Source organism: Chlamydotis macqueenii, chromosome Z (genome assembly GCF_036417535.1).
Source record: "Chlamydotis macqueenii isolate bChlMac1 chromosome Z, bChlMac1.mat, whole genome shotgun sequence".
Classification (NCBI taxonomy): domain Eukaryota; kingdom Metazoa; phylum Chordata; class Aves; order Otidiformes; family Otididae; genus Chlamydotis; species Chlamydotis macqueenii.
Genome location: NC_141593.1, coordinates 73557568 through 73576581, shown reverse-complemented (window position 1 = coordinate 73576581; position 19014 = coordinate 73557568). Strand labels below are relative to the sequence as shown.

General features: G+C 42.4%; 1 protein-coding gene across 1 annotated transcript in view; it reads left to right on the top strand.

The window, feature by feature from the left end:
- Positions 1–19014, top strand: part of GRIN3A (glutamate ionotropic receptor NMDA type subunit 3A) — a 70076-nt gene that overhangs the window by 11964 nt on the left and 39098 nt on the right. The gene's annotated exons all lie outside the window — the stretch shown is intronic.

The window sequence follows — 19014 nt, the reverse complement described above, 5'->3', positions numbered from 1 at the left end:
GCTGCGTGGAGCTTCGCCTTGCCGTGGGCTCCGCTTTTGTGGGAGTGGTGAGCTGGGAGAGCCCCCAGGAGCTGACCGGAAAGGTTTCCACTGGTGCACAGCGTGCTGGCCAATTAACTTTTATCCGAGAGGTTTCAGTTACCTGAATCTGCAACACTGCAGGCAGGAGATGGGGAGGTGGAGGAGGAGATGGAGAGGAGCGGACATGAACACAGGTGCACCCTCAGTGGCCTCTAACACACAGTAAAAGGGGAGATTTCTGTGATCGTTTGATTGTTATTATATAGGAGACATCAAATGTTAGGGAATTCAGAAGCCGGCACCATTTTTTCCTTCTGTTGCTACAGTATTTTTACTACTTTTTCTTTACCAGCTTTCATCTGTGATGATAGTTTCCAAAGCCTGTTTTACAATGTGGAAAATATTTCAAAGGCATTATAAAAATCTATGAATATGCTGCACAGGCGTATTTTAAACTCTTAGTATTTCCCTAAAGGCATGCTATTCCACTTCCAGCTTTTTTAAGACTGTGAAGGAAACGATTGCCCGTGCTATTCATAAGAAATTTTACAAGGCTTTCTAACTTAAGAGAGAGTTAAAGGACGAGGTAGATCTTCAAACATAAACTGAGATTTTAAAAATGAAGTTTTACATTTGTTGCAAGAAAAGAACTGTAAGACATAGCAATTAATAGCCAGAAAGAGCAGCTGTATTATGCACCAGGCTCTTTCAATGATGCTACTGATAAAGCAGTTACATTACACTCGTCTTAATAGCATACTCACTCAAACCGGCTTAAAAAGAACTTTTTTTTTTTCAAATCGGATGAAAAGTCAGTATTATGAGTTCACAGTTGGATAATTTTCCGGTGCTATTTTACATGAAAGCATAATTATTTATCACTTGCTCAACCTCTCAGACTCACTCGTATGTATCAGTTAAACGGCTCTGTACAGTTGTTTTTAAGAATTTACTGTACTCCACGTAAGCATCAGAATGTGGGAAAAATAAGTCTAACCTTTACCTGGAGCTGGTAACTGCCCTCTTTCGAGAGTGTACTGGAACTGTTTTAGCTGTGATTTACATTTTCTTAGTGCACTAGTGCCATGGAGTTGATTTTGCTCCTATGTTGGAAGGGCAACAAGGTGAGAGAGTTGTGTGCCTGGATTTCCTCTGTTTGAACAGCACGCGATAGGTGATAAACTCTAGAGCTCCGAGGGGACAAATATATACCAAACAACTGCCTTGAGGCAAACATGGGTAAATAGTTAAAGCAAAAAGCATTTATTATTTTTGGTTTAAGCTTGGAGGCATGAAACCTTCGGACGTGATTGTGCCATGCACTACCTGGCGTGGCAGGCGAACGACCTGCAGAGATCACAGAGCGGCAGCTCGTGCCAGGCTCGCGCTGGCATCTGTAAAATTGTCTGCTGCGGAGCTAATGGCGTGGAAATGATAAAACACGGCATCAGTGTTTGGTCTTCACAGATTCAAGGGAGAAAAAAACCCCGTATTAGTCACCTGTTTAAAAGTTCGTATCACAGTGTATCAGTGTAGAAATAGGTTGGTTCAGTTAACAGTGGCCTCTGATGAGAAATCTTATATCAGCAGTCAACACAGGGAAGCCAAAATGATGATTATTCAGTCACCCTTATGATCATCTTCTTATACACATGAATTGTTTACATAGTACAGGGTACTTACACACTTGTTAATTAAAACCTGCTTTTTTCATTCAGTTATACCCCTAATATCTCTTTAGAGCATGTAATCCTTCTGACGGCATTTATTTCGCATCCATTATGCCATATTTTTTTTAATGTTATCTTTCATTGTATAAATATAAAATCCTTCAGTGTGGAATACTTGTGGGAAAGGATTCCTTCACACTGAGAATTTCTTCTGAGGGAGCAAGGTGAGTGATCGGTCTGTTTTGATTATTGATGCCCAGAATCCCCAGGAACCCTCAAAGTTTTTTCAGCTGCGCCATTTTCTATCTGCACTTCAGTTGTCAGTGTGGCACGCTCATTTCATCCTTTCTGAATCTTGCCCATTGGTCTTTGTTCTGAGGTCCTGTCTTCCACTGTAGGATAATACAGATCCTAAATTAACAGAATCTTCACTCCAGAAAAAGACCGCAAAGGCTCTATTGTGATACAAATGATCAGCAACATAAATTGCTCATCACTCACTGTTCATCACATTCTCTGAAGAGCACCAAAAATAAGACACTTATTTATAAATAGCTCAGCCTGCTAGATTCCAGTGAAACTCAATTTTGCCTCTTCCCACCATTTTGACAGTGCATATAAATATGTAACATGTAGCTATGTGAAAGTTAGCTGTGCTGCGATGTTCTCCTCGGGTGTTCGCAATCCTCACAGGTTTACAGCAGAAGAATAAATTGCAAATTGAGACCTGTGGTGGGATGCAGCACACCACACAATTAACATAAGAAAGATGCTTTGCTTGATGGAGAATGGGAGCTTGTTGCCCAGATCACACTGCTCTTATATCCCTCCCCAGAAGTGTGCTTTAAGAGGAAAATAAAGAGAGAATTCACAGTGAATGATAGATCTGATAATCACAGACATTTTTTTCTGCCTGAAAACCACCTGAAATTTCTGGAACAAGCGTGAACAATGTAAGCATTGGGAATGACTGCGTCCCAGAGCCTTCCAAAAAAATGTATGAAAGTGCTACCTTTTACTTCACTGGCTTTGAATGGGGACCAGCTTGAGATACTGTTTTGGTTGTTTGGCTGAGCTGCATGATTTTTTTTTCTCTTCCAATCTGATAAACACAGAAATTGGAGGTATATGTGGAAGCCGGAACTTGCAAATACTGCAAGTGTTCAGTTTTGCTATTAATTTTCTATGAGCATTTGTCCTAGCGTAATTTGATTACTGGAATGTTCATGCAAAGCAAATGTTGAGAACAAGAACAGCTGAAGCGAATCATTTCATTCATGTGAGTATCTATGTGTTGTTTGTGATGCAATTGCCATTGTTAAAAAAAAAGCAAACCAATACATTCAGACTTCCTGTTCATTTAGCTGTGGTACGGCTTTGCTAAGGATGAGGAACTAGTCCAACAGGATCTGTGGCTTTGTGGCTGCAATATTAAAACTGTATTCACAAGCAAACTTAACACTTCTACCAACTTTAACCTTTACTTTTACCTTATTGTCACCTTTTGTCACCTATTTTGCCTTATTGTCACCAGAGAGTTCCCTTCACTTAAAAATCTATAGAAAGCTATTGACTGACCAAGATCAAGGATAATTCAGACAATTTGTCTTTTTGTGGATCCGTATTATGCTAGCACTGTCACAGCAAATGCATGTCTTCTGAGAGTCATACAGAATTATTAGAATCTTATTAGAGAATAATAAGCAGCAAAATGGCTTATTATTGTCAGTAAGAGGAGAATAAATGAGTATGCAGTCTGACCATTGAACAGGGGACTCAAATGGGAAGTTTGGTCTTCTCCAACACCATTAAAAATGTATGGGAAAATACTCTGGGCTGAATACTGGAATGATTACTGGTCTGCCAGCCCAGGCACAGAGAAGTCCAGCTGAATCTCCTCACTTTGTCAGAAGTTTCCTTTGGAATGTTAAAAGTTGTCCAAGGCTATCAAAATCATCAGCAATCCTGTCGCCTGTCTGTAAACTGAGTGCTGAGTCTGTGTGGGTGTGTGACCGCTGCCCAAAGTAAGGACGATGTGGTCACCTCTTTGCCTGGTCCCCCCTGCCCCCAGTTTAACACTCCACGTGTGTGTCAGTGTGCTCAAGCAGGTGTGAAATCTTCAGTCATTTTAAGAGTGGCCTCCAAACATTGCTTACCTTTCAGAAAAGATCAAACCTTTTGCAGAGGATCTTGCTTTCTATGAGTGTCTCTCTCTCACTTTTATTGGGGATGAACTGTTTAGCAGGGTCTGTAGTGATAGGACAAGGGATAATGGTTTTAAACTAAAAGAGAGTAGATTTAGATTAGATAGAAGGAATAATTTTTTTACGTTGAGGGTGCTGGAACACTGGCACAGGTTGCCCAGAGAGGTGGTGGATGCCCCATCCCTGGAAACACTCAAGGCCAAGCTGGACGGGGCTCTGAGCAACCTGATCTGGTTGGAGATGTCTCTGCTTCTTGCAGAGGGGTTGGACTGGATGGCCTTTAGGGGTCCCTTCCAACCCAAACTGTTCTATAATTCTATTATTCTGTTACGTATTCTCACAACTGGCTGACTGTTTCACTCCAATTTATTAATAATACATCCTGGTGTTCTGTGTGGTACCTGGGAGAGGGTTTTAAGCAGGGAATTTTACAGTTCCCTTGCTTAGTTGAGGCAGTGCAGCCTCCATGCAAAATGTCACAGCAATATTACAACGAAATTCAGAGCTTATGGTTTTTCACCTTCCTTAACTCCATCTCAGGTCACTGAAATTTGTAGAAGTATAATTAATGTTTCGGAAAACCGACAGAGACTTGCGTTCAAGTGCTACCATCATGTAAACAGAAAATACTGAAATGGGGAATGAGAAAAAAGAACACATTCCTATTTTTTCAGGGAATACGCATTTTTTGTGATTTTTCTATTATACATTCTCTCTCCCTGAAGCGGTACTGTTTCCTGTAGAGAGACAGCAGCTTTGATCGTATATTCTTGCCAAACTCATAGGAGAAGTGGTCTGTCATCCCTTCCTTTCAGGTTGTCTGAGGGAATTAGATACTCCTCTGCAACACTTCCCGTTGTTCAGAGAGTTAAAAAAAAATCGCAGCGCCCAGAATAGTTGATGTGAATTCCTCATCCCTGGGCTTGGTTCACCAGACTCTGCAGAGTCATCACGGATTATTTGCATGGAGATGGATAGATGCCAACATCTTGCTGAGATTAGTGAGACATCACGCTTTCGTATTTTATCACAAGCGCTTATCCATGTTAAACTCCCAGGGTGTGCTTCATTTTCGCTGGTTCTTACCCTCTCCTTTAGGAGGATACAATCACCCACTCAAGCAGCAGAAATAGTGCATGACTAACTATGTCACGGAACAAATGATTAACACTAAGTAGTTTGTGCTAGCTGTTTGCAAACAATCCACGTGCCGACAATTATGCTGAAGCAATTTTGTGAATACCTAACTCCATGTATTTTGCATAGCTCGAGACTGGCTCCTGGATCGTTAAATTCGTAATGTCTGTCTTGTCTGTTAAATTCATAAATGTCATCATTTCTTCTAGTCCATAGAAGTGGTAGTGCTAGACTCGACTGTGATACTCGTCTCTAATTCTGGGCTGGTGAAGGCTGTAGGAAGAATGGTGGCTTCATGAGCAAGGTGCCGCTCAAAACAAGTTACAGCTGCTGTGCTTTAAGCGAGTAGAAGATGCGAAGGGCAGAGGAAGGTAATTGTGCACAGGCAGATCCATTAATACATCTGATGCTTTTGGATTTCCAGCTACACAAATAAAGATGCTATTTTTCCCAGCTGCACCCAGCCTACCTGCAGAGAGCTTGGTGTGGCTGCCCAAGTGCATCAAAATGCTCACAGAGTTCATTACCTCTCAACTCCAAGTAGTATTCGTTGCCCCTCTACTCCACTTTGGTGAGACCCCACCTGCAGTACTGCATCCAGTTCTGGAGCCCCCAACATAAGAAGGACATGGAGCAGATGGAGCAAGTCCAGAGGAGGCCACAAAGATGATCAGAGGGCTGGAGCACCTCTCCTATGAGGACAGGCTCGGAGAGTTGGGGCTGTTCAGCCTGGAGAAGAGGAGGCTCCGGGGAGACCTGATAGTGGCCTTCCAGTGCCTAAAGGGGGCCTACAGGAAAGATGGAGAGGAACTCTTTAATAAGGCCTGTTGTGATAGGACAAGGGATAACGGTTTTACAATAGAGGGAGGTAGATTCAGATTAGATATTAGGAAAAAATTTTTTACAATGAGGGTGGTGGAACACTGGAAGAGGTTGCCCAGAGAGGTGCTGGATGCCCCATCCCTGGAAACGTTGAAGGCCAGGCTGGATGAGGCTCTGAGCAACCTGATCTGGTTGGAGATGTCCCTGCTCCTTGCAGGGGGGTTTGGACTGGATGGCCTTTAAAGGTCCCTTCCAACCCAAACTATTCTATAATTACCAGGAGCTGGGGGCCTCTTTGTTGGCTGCGGTCGCTCATCAGCCGTCTACTCCTTAGAGAGCATGGCATCCATGCACATCATCACATCGGCCAGGCTGGGAAGAGCTGAGCTGTGAGGAAGAAAATGTCTTGTATGCCTGGAGGAAGCTCAAGCACAGAGTGGAGTTTGTTGATTCATTTGGTTCAGAGTACTTGAGAGCCTTCTGATTCACAGAAATGCACAGCCCTAGCAGATCCTAAAGCACAAAGCTCTTAAAAAATAAATTAAATGCCCAGCGTACTTGGGTAATTGTTGCTTTGCAATCAGTGTAGTGGTTTTTAGTTCCCACAGAGTTGCACAAACCCTACATAACTTTAAGGAGGAGATACATTATTTTATAAGGGAGATACAGAGGCAGTGGAAATTTAAAGGAATTGCAGCAGAGAAGGTAGAGCTGGAACTGAAAAGAAAACTAGATTTGTAAAGGCCTTTCCCTTCATTTCCATGCTGCAAGGCGTTCTTCCCATCAATAACATCCAGCCTGTTAAATTGTTGCTGTTACTTTCATTACTTTCTCATAAATGAAGCCAACCCCTATTAACCTGCCACAGCAGTTTTTTTCCTTTTCCCCCTCAAGAAACATAAGGTAGCAGTACAAATAGGTTTTTGCATAAATAGTTAGGATGAAGAACTTTATTTACAGTGAAGAACTTTATTTATGGTATTTAATTCCGTTGCAACAGTTTATCCAGTTAATCCTCACTATTTTTTTCTACAAGGGTAAAAATGTATATTAAACTTCCCCACCAAAGGTTTTGCGAGTAAGAGCGGTATGCTGTTATTTTTGCCCATACACTGTTGAGTTTCTCATTAACAAGGGAAGATCTTGTATTTCTTTGATGCAGTATGGGCTTCCAAATTTTTTTTCCGCTCTATGCGGTTCGTGCAGCTCTCCAGCCTCACCAGTGATGCGGTGCCCTGGGGCTGTGCATTGAGCACCAGCGGCAGAGCAAAGAGGCGTGGAAGACTGTAAGGCAAAAAGCTCTTTTCATTATAGAGCTGCTGCACCCGGGCAGCCGTTGGGGTCCATTGCTACCGGAACTGATTTGTCCATTTGGTGCTTTTATGCGATTGCAGCAGGAAGGAGATCTACTGGAGATCCCCTTCCAGAGAAGGCTGATGAGCTCATCCTGACAGTGTGATGCTGGGACCACCTGCACTTGCCACGGGCAGAGCTGAAGGAAAAGAGACTTATATTTATTTGGCCAGTGCTGGTGTCTACGTACATATGGACGGACACGTCCCTTAAATAAAACCTATGAAGTATCAGTTACCACTGCTCCACTGAGTCCAAACTCGGTACAAAAGAGGGATTAATAAGTGTCATTCATATTTTATAGTGATTTGCAAGCTCTGTGCAATCACTTCATTGTTGCTCTAGATGTCCATGCTATGTGCAGAGTAAAACAACACCTGGTAGCAGTAATCCATGCAAATATTTGTGCATAGGTGATGGTATTGTGTATTTTCTGTCAAGCATTTAGATGAGAGCTTGAGCTGTAAATAGAATCATAGAATGGTTAGGGTTGGAAGGGACCTTGAAAGGCCATCTAGTCCAACCCCACTGCAAGGAGCAGGGACATCCCCAGCCAGATCAGGTTGCTCAGAGCCCCGTCCAACCTGGCCTTGAATGTTTCCAGGACTGGGATATCCACCACCTCTCTGGGCAACCTGCACATTATAAATCAAAGGATGAAATGAGCATGGGTGGTGATTTTTTATATATTCTCACAACCCTCAACACAGTATTTGCTGTAAACCACTTTCACGAAGTAGCTGCTACAAGTAAGGTCTCATTTCATGATTCTGTACCCAGGAGTCTTTTGGATACAATGTAATTAGTAAGTTGCTTATCCACTTAGAACTAATGAGGAAATCACAGTATCCAAATGCTTGCAGACATGGAGTCCTGATAAGGCAAATATCAGTGGGATGGGTAACACTAGTCTGGAAGGACAGACCAGTGCATGGTGAGTAGTGTAATTTTACAAATGCCCAAATTATTTAGCAATAAGCCATAAAATAAATGGCTGTTTATAATTTTCCACTGTTGAGGCTGCTGTGTCAAGCATGGGAAGGAACAGGAGGTTTGAGCCCTAGATTCTGCTTCTGGCAAAATCGTGGAATATTCTCCAAAATGTGTGACAACCCCCTTTTTTTTTTTTTCCCTTTTCCCCCTCTGATCTCTCCCTGTGTAAAACAGTGTGCAATATTTATCTCGCTGTAAAAGATGGGCAGAGAGCTGCTTCACAAAGGAGCGAGAAGCCTGCCCCTGCCATGGTGGTGACCTGTACCCCCAGGACACTGTGGAAGGAGTTACCCCCATTTCATAGAGAGGAGTTTGCTGGCAAAGGGAGCACAAGACGATCCAGGGGTTTCAAAACGGATCACTCAGTTTCTATATTTGACAGCCAGGCAGGGTCCCTTCCTCCTCCTCCTCCTCCTCCTCTCCCCGTGTGCCTTGGTAACGGGCTCTGCGCAGTCAACGCATCTGTGGGTAGTTGCTGTGTGCTTTATTGGAAACTCAAATGCTTCTGCCTTTGGGGGCGATCGGGTAGGCGCCTCCTGATTACGGGATCTTGCCTTGTTTTGTGTTTTCCATGCCCAGAAAAGCAGTTTGCAAACACTGCCACAAAACTTCTGAATTGTACAGTTGTCTTTTGGGATTTGTGTTTGGTTTGGGTTGGTTTTTTTTTTCTTAATGACAATGAATTAATGTAGAATTGGGAAGAAAAAGAGAGCAATGATTAGAAAATTTACAGTGAATATAAGTCACTAGGCTTTGCTACATTTTCAAAGTCAGATTCTTGTCCTCTGTTGAAAGACAGTAAATCTGCAGCTGAGGAGCTAGCAAACATCACACTTGCCAGTTTATTTATTTTTTTCCCCCTGCAGCAGCTGCTGGTGTTGAGCAGCACTTACCCTTGAACTGTTTGTTATGCAAACAAACTGCCTCCTGCTGAGGAAAGGAGCTTCACCACCTGGCCTGGCACAGTTCATGGAAGGTGCCCAGTCAGGCGAGGATACTCGTGCGGGATGAAGCCCTCCTGCCCCAGTCGGTGCGGCAGCATCCCAGACTGTGGGCAGGCAGCAGGTGACATTTCGCAGGCACTCAAGATGGCATCTCACGATGGCCAGTCCCCTGTGTCAGCTCCCTGTCCCACCACACGCAGAGTGTATTTGTTTTCAAAAGAGATGTTTGATTTTTAATTTTTTTCCCTTGCTCACCCTCTGCCGTGAAAGCCAGTTATAACTCTTATTTCTAATTTCCCATCTTTCTAATTAAATCCTTGGTGTATTAAATAAGAAACCTCAAGTGGAGATGTTTAAATGCTGTTTGTGCTTTTAAGCCAAGCAAGTACGCACAAGAATTCACCTTAGAGCCATGATTTAAATGTCTAGGCTCAGTAAGATCAACTACTAACTTAATCTACCCTGGCCTCATTTAATAGAGTTAAGAGATCAGTCTTTGCAAGCTTAATTCTCAGCTTTCTTTTATACCAAAAATCAATGTAGAGCAAAATGCACCTGTAGGTAAAATTAATCCTGTGGAACATGCCCGGAGCAAGGCCCAGCAGAAGAGGATGCGATGATGAGCTGCTGCTGGCTTTCTGAAGAGCGGGGCATGAGTAAGAATTAATTTCTCCCACTGTGCTTTGCCACACGCAGCAATAATTTCGGTGACTGCTCCATCCATAAATGCATGCAGCGCGACCCGTGGGTATTTCTCCCACAGACAGGGACCTGTAAACAAAGAAGAGAAAAGTTGGTCGCTGGTCATTGTCCTCGAGGAGCAGTACCCAGTGCCCTGCGAGGAGTTCCCTCCTGCTTCCCCATTTGTCTCCCAAGTGACCTGGGTTTCACGCAGCAGAGAGGGCTGCACAGCCTGTTGGTAGGCACGTAGTCATTTGTAAAAATAACGGGGCACAGCGTCACAGCTGCTGAGGGTCTGGGGAATGCAAATGCCCAGGAGGAGGTGAAGACACCTTCAAGCCATGCTGGAATTGGCCTGGTGAGTGGAAATGGTGCTTCAGGTTTTATTCCTTGCTGCGGCTGTTAGTGGTGAATAAAACTGGATGGGATTAAATGTTGTGTGGGTATGCCAGGTGTGTACCAGAAAGGACAACAGCTGCTTTTGTAAAATGCAATCAGGCTCCTTTTACCTACATGACATGAATCAGTCTTCTCCATACTCTCTCTCCTTGTATTCTGCATTTTCCTCCAGAATTAATTTCATTTTATTCGGCTAGAATTTTTCTTATGCCTAAAAGGCTAGGACATACAGAAAGTATACCCATAGCTGGTTGTGCTTGTGAAAAAGTAGCATTTTCTAGTGATACGCCGGAACGTGTCCACCTTGCTAATGGGAAGGGGGAAGCTGCTGTAACTGGGCAAGGACGGGAGTGCCGTTGCAAGAGTTGTTTACACTGGGGAGCCTGGCAGGGGTGACGTGCCACAGAGCCCGGTGTGGAGCAGCACTTGGCAACCTGCGCTGTGATTACAGCCTGGGTTGCCAAATTCTCTGTCAACTCTTGCACTGTGTTAACAGTAGGTCCTCAAGAGCGAGGCATCAGAGCAAACACCGTGTGCAATTAACATGAGCTGTAGAAACACATTCTATATGCAAAGCCAAGAATTTATTGTTAGTCTAATTAGCGTCCTAGCAGTGTAATCAATGTAGTATTGTTGGTCCCAATGATGCTAATGCTTACAGGCCAATTATCCAATGGCCAATAGCCATTACTCATTCTCGGTAATGATATGGTTCAAATTGTCATACACGCACCTCCTGTATCTCTTTCCTCAGATGCTGGGCTCCCCCTTCTGTGCACCTCTGGGTCCCAAAGTCAGCATCACAAGTCTTCCTTAGGGAGACAGAGAAAAACGCCTGCGTGTTTGCAGGGGGTGAGTGTTGTTGGTGGCAAGCCATCCATGTCTCCAGATCTCTAAAGGGACGAGTGTGATGTCGATGGAGGGAGTTTCTTCCTCCTCTAGATTTGCTTTTGGTCACGTTTATATGTCTGTTAATGCTGTCTGCATCTCTGCTGTGTTTACTTGCCCATTCCTCGTTTGTTTGCAGTTCCACCTTATATCCACATTTGCAGTATCTGGTACCTATTGCGCATTGGATCCGTGTTCTTTGCTCTCCCTAAACCCAGTTTTATTCAGCTCCCTTGCAGTCTCCTAGTTCCTTGCAGTCTCCTAGTTCCATAAATAATTTTCTTCAAGTTAAAACAGCACCACTGGTGTGTTACCAGAATTGCTTTACAACAACAGAGTCTTCCTCCATCACTCCTCAGACATTAGGAGTGCCAGGAGCAAGGAGGCAGATCTCAGAAACCTGAAATGCATGGACTGCCTGCTACTGTAGGTTTGGCTTAGCCACGACCTAAAGCTGAATTGCTGCCTGCCCTCGTGAATCAAAAACTGGGGGGAGAAAAGCCTTTCCCCTGTGCATTGCCTGAATAACATGCGTGGGAGAACTCAGACTGCCTGCTTTGGAGTCGCTTTAAAGCAGAGCCCTTCTGACTGGTGGCTAGAATGTGAAAAGCACGGGTGTTTCTGAGGTGCTCCTCAACGGAAGAGCACACAAACGCCCCTAGACCATCTGCTGAAGAGCTTCAGTTTAGTTGAATGCCACATGTCCTTAACGGAAAAAATCAGTTCTGTTAAATGCAGTTTTCCCATCATTCAGGCTTAGGGTGGCATTCGGAAGAACCCCAAAAACATACAGCTCTGTGGAGCGGCCACTGGATTTTGCCTCATTTACAAGTGTGGGAAGGTCTGTAATGGGGTAGCTGCAGCACAAACACCGAATCAGAAGTCCTGCTCACAAACATGACGGTCCAGATGAGGCCAGCCGTAAGAAAATGTGTAACTGGGACATGGCGTTAGAAAGAACGCCAGGGGTAAAGCTAGCCGAGATCTCTTAGCTTTTCCTGGCAAGCACTCACTTACTTGTGACAACTGGATTCCACTGGATTCCATTGCTCAACAGCAATTTTGAGCTTCTAGAAAATAATGCCGTGGAGTAACAAATTGTCCATTGTGGCTAATACTCACATTCAGTATCTCCTGGCATCTTTTACCCAAACGTTTGCAAGGGTGTTGCAGACATTGATTACAATACTGTCACACTTGGGTTCAAGGGTCGCAGACGTGGCCACGGGACATCACAGGTACAGCCATGGCCACCTCTTTCTCTCATTTGAAGTGTACCACAGAGCAGAGGTGGTTCTCTAGAGTTTTGCATTGCCGTTTTAATGATGGAGGAAAGCCTATCATGGAGAATCAATGCACCCCCCCTGATCTATTTCTATTAGCAACCACCTGTCTTTTTTTAACTATAATGGCGAATTTTAGGGGAGGAAAAAATATTTCGGCTCTTGGCATCTGTGTGAAATATTCTTTATCAAATTTAAATGTTGGATTTTTTTTTTTTTCCTCCTGGAGCAAGGAACACCTTGAAGTTTCCGAAGTAGCATTACTTATCTTAATTTATAAGTGGCCATGAAGATAAGTAATGGGTCTTACTTTCCAAGAACAGCTGAAATGTCATATTTTATATTGCCTGTTTGACCTTGTAGAGAGCTGTACATATTCAGATTAGTTTGGAGTGTTTGTATGTAGGCATTAGAGATGCTAAGCAACCTCAAGTCATGACTGCCTGGTCTAATGAGAGACATCATTTTCAGGGCAAACTGTCAAGACTTACGGTAATCTAACTGTTGTGTTTTTGTGGTTTTTAAAATCAACAGTCAGGGCCTTCTTAGGATCTGCTTATAAGCATTTCCTGGATGGATGCCAGGCTTCTTTTGCTGCAGGAGTCAGGAGAGCTCTGGCTAGTCTAAGCTAGCTTTTCTCTCTCAGAAGCTTTTAAACCATCTGCAAAAAAAACCAGTTTTTAGTATGGGGACCTACCCTGTTTCAAATTACAGTCTTGGTCAAACAGGTGGAGACAGATGCAAAAGACAAGAAAAAGAGGAATTCATGAAGTCATCCTCCTCTTTCTGGGCCAAAGCAGGTCTGGGATTTTCTTCCCCAGAGAAGCAAAAGATGGGATTATTCTCCTGTCTAATTAGGAGAAGAAATGTACCACTGGTATTTTTAATCATACTGATGCTGCTGCTTAAAGAGATGCTGAAGTGTTCTGCTGGATGAAGGCCTAGAAGCCAAATCTAACACTTACTGGCATCCATGACAAGGTGCTGGGGATTTAACTGGGACCAGGAGAGAGCCCAGGAGCAGCATAACGCCCTGTCCCAGCTCCTGGTGCTCTTCACAGGGCAGGAGAGGGGTGCAGGCCTGCCCCACGTACCACTTGTGTCTCTGCAGAAGCTGCAGAACGGATTTTGAGAAGACCTGGATGCTTCACCCTCCACTGTGATAACCCGTGGGTACATGACCTCTTCTCCAGGTTTCTCACTGGAGGTGGTGGTGCCGGAGCATATCTTCATGCCTTCCCCTTGCTGCCGTGCGGACCGTGCACTGACTGTGATGCAGTTCAGCAGCTGGTCGGGAAGGGCGGCCGGACCTCTTCATGCCAAGTCCTTCCTGCCGTCTGTCAGCTGCCAACACAATGTCATTCTTGAAGCATCGCAGTTTCAGCAGGGAGGCAGATACCAAAGAAGCAGAGTAACGTTTCACAGCATCTTTTTCATGGAATGAAAGGAAGCAGCAATAGGTGTGCACGTAGACTTCAGGCAACTGGGTTTTAAGCCTGAATTTTATAATTTCAACCACAGAAGAAAGAGCTTCCCAGTTTTTGAAGCTGCATCATCAGCTTGCTCACAGCTGCCATTTATCTCTGTTTGTAAAGCTGTGAGTCCCCACAGTTGCACTGTAAGCCAGAAGGTTGGTTTTTTTTTCCCTTTGGTGGAGCTGTCGCTGATGTAATTATATAGCCTGTATTATCTTTTGTGTTTTCGTATAATAAATATATATTTGAGCACTGCCTTTGCCCCCGAGAGGCAGAGGAGAACAATATTTTCTGTGTATTGTTTACTTCTACACAGTTAGCAGAAGAATATTCACATACATGCTTTTAACTCTGCTAATGAAGCTATCATAATGTCAAATAAAATGTCACTGTGACCATGCCTAATTAGCATTACAAATTTGGTTGAAGAGATAAATGGCCAGATCCTTCAGGGTGTAAGTCAGTCCAGCCCCGGGCATTCGTGCTCACAAGATTTACAAGGGCTAAGGATGGGTCTACAGACTACTGAAACGGAGTCCTGAAAAAATACTGCATTAATGAAATGCAAATGGTGTTTCAGCTGTTAAATGAACCTGCTATCTCAGGTGTCGCAGGCAATGAAACTGTAAAACCGCTCTGGTTGGGGTACAAAAAGCAAATAAATAGTTACAGTCTCTGCTGATGTCTGGGAGCGAAACACATCAGGCCACATAAAGCTTAGTATTCCATGAATGGCTTGGTCCAAAGCCCACTGAAAGTCAGCGGGAAGACTGTCGGTATCTCATCAGAAGGTGATTAGTCGGAAATTAAGCATTCCAGGCCTGTTCTTTACCCAGTAAAAACTGAAGTCAGTTGATCATGGCAGGTTTATAAAACAAGAGCTAATGATGTGCAATAAAAAATTAAGCTCTCATAAACACTGAAAATGTTTTTGCTGGTGACACTATGTAAATGCAAGCACATTATTAAAAATAGGTCACAATTAACATTATTCAAATGAAATTTAATTCTCTGTGTAATTTGAAGAAAAAATAATGCAGGTCATATCATCTTTAATGACAGCTTAAATTTAAACAAAGCAATTTAATTTCCATGTGAGCTTTAATTGACAGTTTAACTGAAATAGTCAAACTTTAGTAATTTCCAAAGTGAGGTAATGAAGGAGTTTGCCTAGGAACTTTAATAAGGATGGATGGGCACAGTTCAATACACCGATACTATCTCATGAGTCTGTTGTTCTATGAGAAGTACAAAGTTATTCCCATCTAAAGTATCATTTACGTTGTCAAAAGCCATTGCTGTGAAATTATGCAGTCTCAGTGATTGCTAGTGAATAAACTATTTTCAGATGTTCCTCATTAAAAAGCAGTAATTGTTTATTTTAAAGAAAGACAAATCAATAAAAGTATGTGAAAGCATTAAGAATAAGACTGTAATATCAGAGGATGTATACTGACATGCGACTTTGTGTAATTTTTTTCAGGGCCCATTATGTTCATACTGCATCCCACAAATGACAAATAAACCTTTCAGAATAAAATTAAGGAGGCATTAAACCCGAACATCTCCAAACATCTCCACATCCTTTCCTAAAAAGATATTGTTTTGCATATAAAACCGGTGGAGTCAACTAGTTGCTCACTAGATGAGGCCAGAGTTCTTGGTTGAGCTGTGAAACACCATGGCCCAAAAAGTATCCCCTTCCCTAAGTCCCAGCACAAAGCAAACATTAATTGCTGTTCCTCCAATGTCTACAGGGGTGTTTGCATGGTGGGAGGAGAATTAGCTGAAAGCTAAGCAGAAGACAAACACCTAGTGATTGAATTTTTTGTATATTATTGTATCTGAAAAATTCTGAAGACAGATCTGCAGTCCCAATACACTTAATAAAGAAAACAGTCTATGTTTGCTGCTTTTTCAGGGCTGAAGGTTTTATCTTCCAAGCACATTAGCAGGTAATTTAGCAACTAATAAATCACAGTTGTGGTGAGTGCTAATGCAGATGCACCTGTGGGCTTTTGAAAGTGGCAGCTGAAGCACAGATGGTTTCGCACCAAGAAGCACTTTTAAATGTGGGCTCAGCCTAAACCGGGTTATCCCAAATCCATCTCCATTCATTGAAGGAGCGGTGTCTCCATACAAGAACAGCCTGTTGGACCACACTGACACATCTGAGTATATATTGCAGGTAAGACAGAGACCAATGCTAGAGCTCCTGTGGACTGAGCTTGTTGCTGCACTGCTGTAGGAGATTCCAGCCCTGTGCCTGAGAATACCAAATTGGATGGAAATTGCCTTCACCTGCACTGCTGAGTAAAATTATGTCCAGTTTTCTGGCCCTGAGGCAGGGTTTCACTTTCTCTGGACTATGTGTGCTTGGTGCTATGCTTCTCTGGGCCCAGTGTAATGCCTGGTGACCCTAAGGTGTAATTGTTACATATCTTTATCAGTTTCAAGTGGTTTAATACTGGAATAGCTGTGGCGTGGACAAGCAGAAGCAGTGTGGCATATATGAAACTGTGCATATGCACTGGGTTTAGCATGAGGACAGAAAGGTCTTCAAAGATCTAAATGTGCTGAGTGAGATGGAGAGCCAGTTCCCATGCAGTCTTATATCCATACTGCCTACTGGGAGTGATCCCCAAAATGTGCTAGGACTCAAACTGCCAGTGCAAAGTATGAGAAAGTTTGTTTGTATGTGCCAAAACCAGACCAGGGACAAACTAAGCAGTAAAAATGCTCAAGTTTGTTTCCTGGGTTTTATTCAACAGTATGCACACAGCTGTTCTTGCTAACTTCTGTCACTCATCAGCACAAGGTTGTTTTTCTTCATCCAATAGATTTTTTTTTTTTTTTTTAATACTTGCACCTATACTGCAATAGCTGTAGTACTCTGCTTGGATATTATGCTTCTGAACATACTGAAGACATTTGTTCTTCCTCATACAGGTATGGTCAGGTTGGGTGCTATCATTTGCGTAATTAAAATGTTCTGTGTATACTGAATAACTCATTTATTCTCTATCACTCAAATTAACTATGCCAACAGGCTTGCAAAGTTTTGCTGGTTGGAGGCAGATCATCATGTGAAAAGTGTTCATGCTTTTACTTGATCTTGCACAGAGAGGACAGAAGGAAGATCCTTTCTACTCCTTCCTATTTGCAGTGAGAGACAAACTGGAGTTAATTTCTCAGATCGTCTCATAACATCAGAAAAAAAAGTCTGCAGAGACTAATTTATTCAAATCAGCTTCCCAAACCTAGATATTATGCACAATGCACTTTTTTTTTTTTTCCTGAGCTAATCATGTATTTTAATTACTAGTCAGTGTTTTCCAGTGTGGCACTCACAGAGGCTGCACAGCTTAGCTTCTTGTCCATTCAGTAACTTGTCCTTTATCAAAGAGTGAATCCTCTTGTATCTTATTGGCAGTACATGATGTGCATTGATTGTGGAGAGTGATCTGTTTAATTAGCTTATTCGTGTGTCTGTGTGAAAAAAGGCTACAGGTACCAAAACCAAGAGATAACAAAAAGAGCCAAGAGCATCTTCAGTTACAGTATTCTCTTTATCAAGCTCTGAATTTAAATGATTTGCTCTGGAAAACAGATGATGAGTTCGTGTAATTGCAAATTAACACAATGAAAGCTTGCTGCTTTTAACTGGTGTTTAGCTGTTCAGGCTTTTGGTTTTTCTCCCCCTTTTTCACCCCTTACATCTGTATTGGAGAGTCCAAGGTTTTAGTTTAATAAAACTAGTGCAAATTGAGCAATTACCATATTATTCCAAATTCAGAATGACATTTCTAAGATACATACAAACTGGAGCCTGTAACAGAGAGTAAAATACTGTTAAAATCACAATGACAGCATTTTGTACCAACTTTAAACACAGTAATGGCCTGATCCTTCTTATATGTAATACATGTTAAGTACTTAAAATGTCAGAGAATGAAGGACAGACCTTACGTGTTTAGTAACTTAAGAATGGATATAAAGATAAAATTCCTGTTCCTCTGTAGGATAAGATATAATTTGAGGGGGCATGAGTACAGACGAATGTTTACATAAAGTCACAACAAAGATCTCACACAGCAAAAAGCACTGAAACAGGTATCATAACTTACATTTTTAAACAGTCTTATGGCTGGAATCAAGTGCCAGTGTAAAGTAAGATAAATTCTTAAGCAAAGCTACACTGAAGACTGTCAAGTCCTCAGCTGAAACGAAGAGCTGGAACAGTATATAGTGTTCTAGGTGAAGGCCTGCATTTTGTTATAGAATTATTTCTTAGCAAGATGCCGGAAATTGTTTGGATTCTTTAATTTTTATTCCTTATTAAATTTGTAGATAAAATTTAACTTTATTTTTGAGACCAGTGGAGGAGGAGGAATAAGAATAAGAAAAAAGTATTTATGGAGTAAATAATAAAAAATAAAGAAATATTTACCTTAAGAGAAAAGATGACTTAGCCTCACATCCTTCCTCCTTTTCAGGAAGAGATAAAGCCAAGGGCAATGGTGTTGGGAAACATAACCAGTTAAGTTCTGTTATATCATCAATGATGTGGAAAAAAAATAGTATGGAATGCTTATTTATCAAATATTTTCCAGCTTAGAAATTACAGAGTCCGCGTATCTTAGACTCTTGTGCATTCTGTAACTTGTCCTGTACCAAAGAATCAATCTGCTCGTGTTTTGTTGGCAGTACGTGATATGCATTGGCTGTAGACTGATATGCTTAATTAGGTTACTCATGTGTCCATGCAAAAAAAAAAGTCCTGAACCTCCAAAACTAGAGATAATAAAAAGCACTGAGGGCTCTCCTTTATTTTTCTTACTGTTTACTGAAGAACTTGTCAGCATCCCTTGAATTTGAATATTAACACCAGGGTTGAACCCAAATAGTAAGGGCATGCCTTCTCATACCCTTGTTAAGAGAGCACAGAAGTCACTGCTTGAGAATGCCAAAAGTACAAATGGATTGAACGAAGTACAGATTATTGGAAACAGGCTCGTTGGTGACTACTGAAGTTGACTCAAACTCTAGCCGAGGAAGCCCATGAATCACAGTCCATTTAAGCTGGGTCGGTGTAAGTTTCCCCGTTTCTCACACAGTTCTTTTGGTTGACAGGTGATTACTTT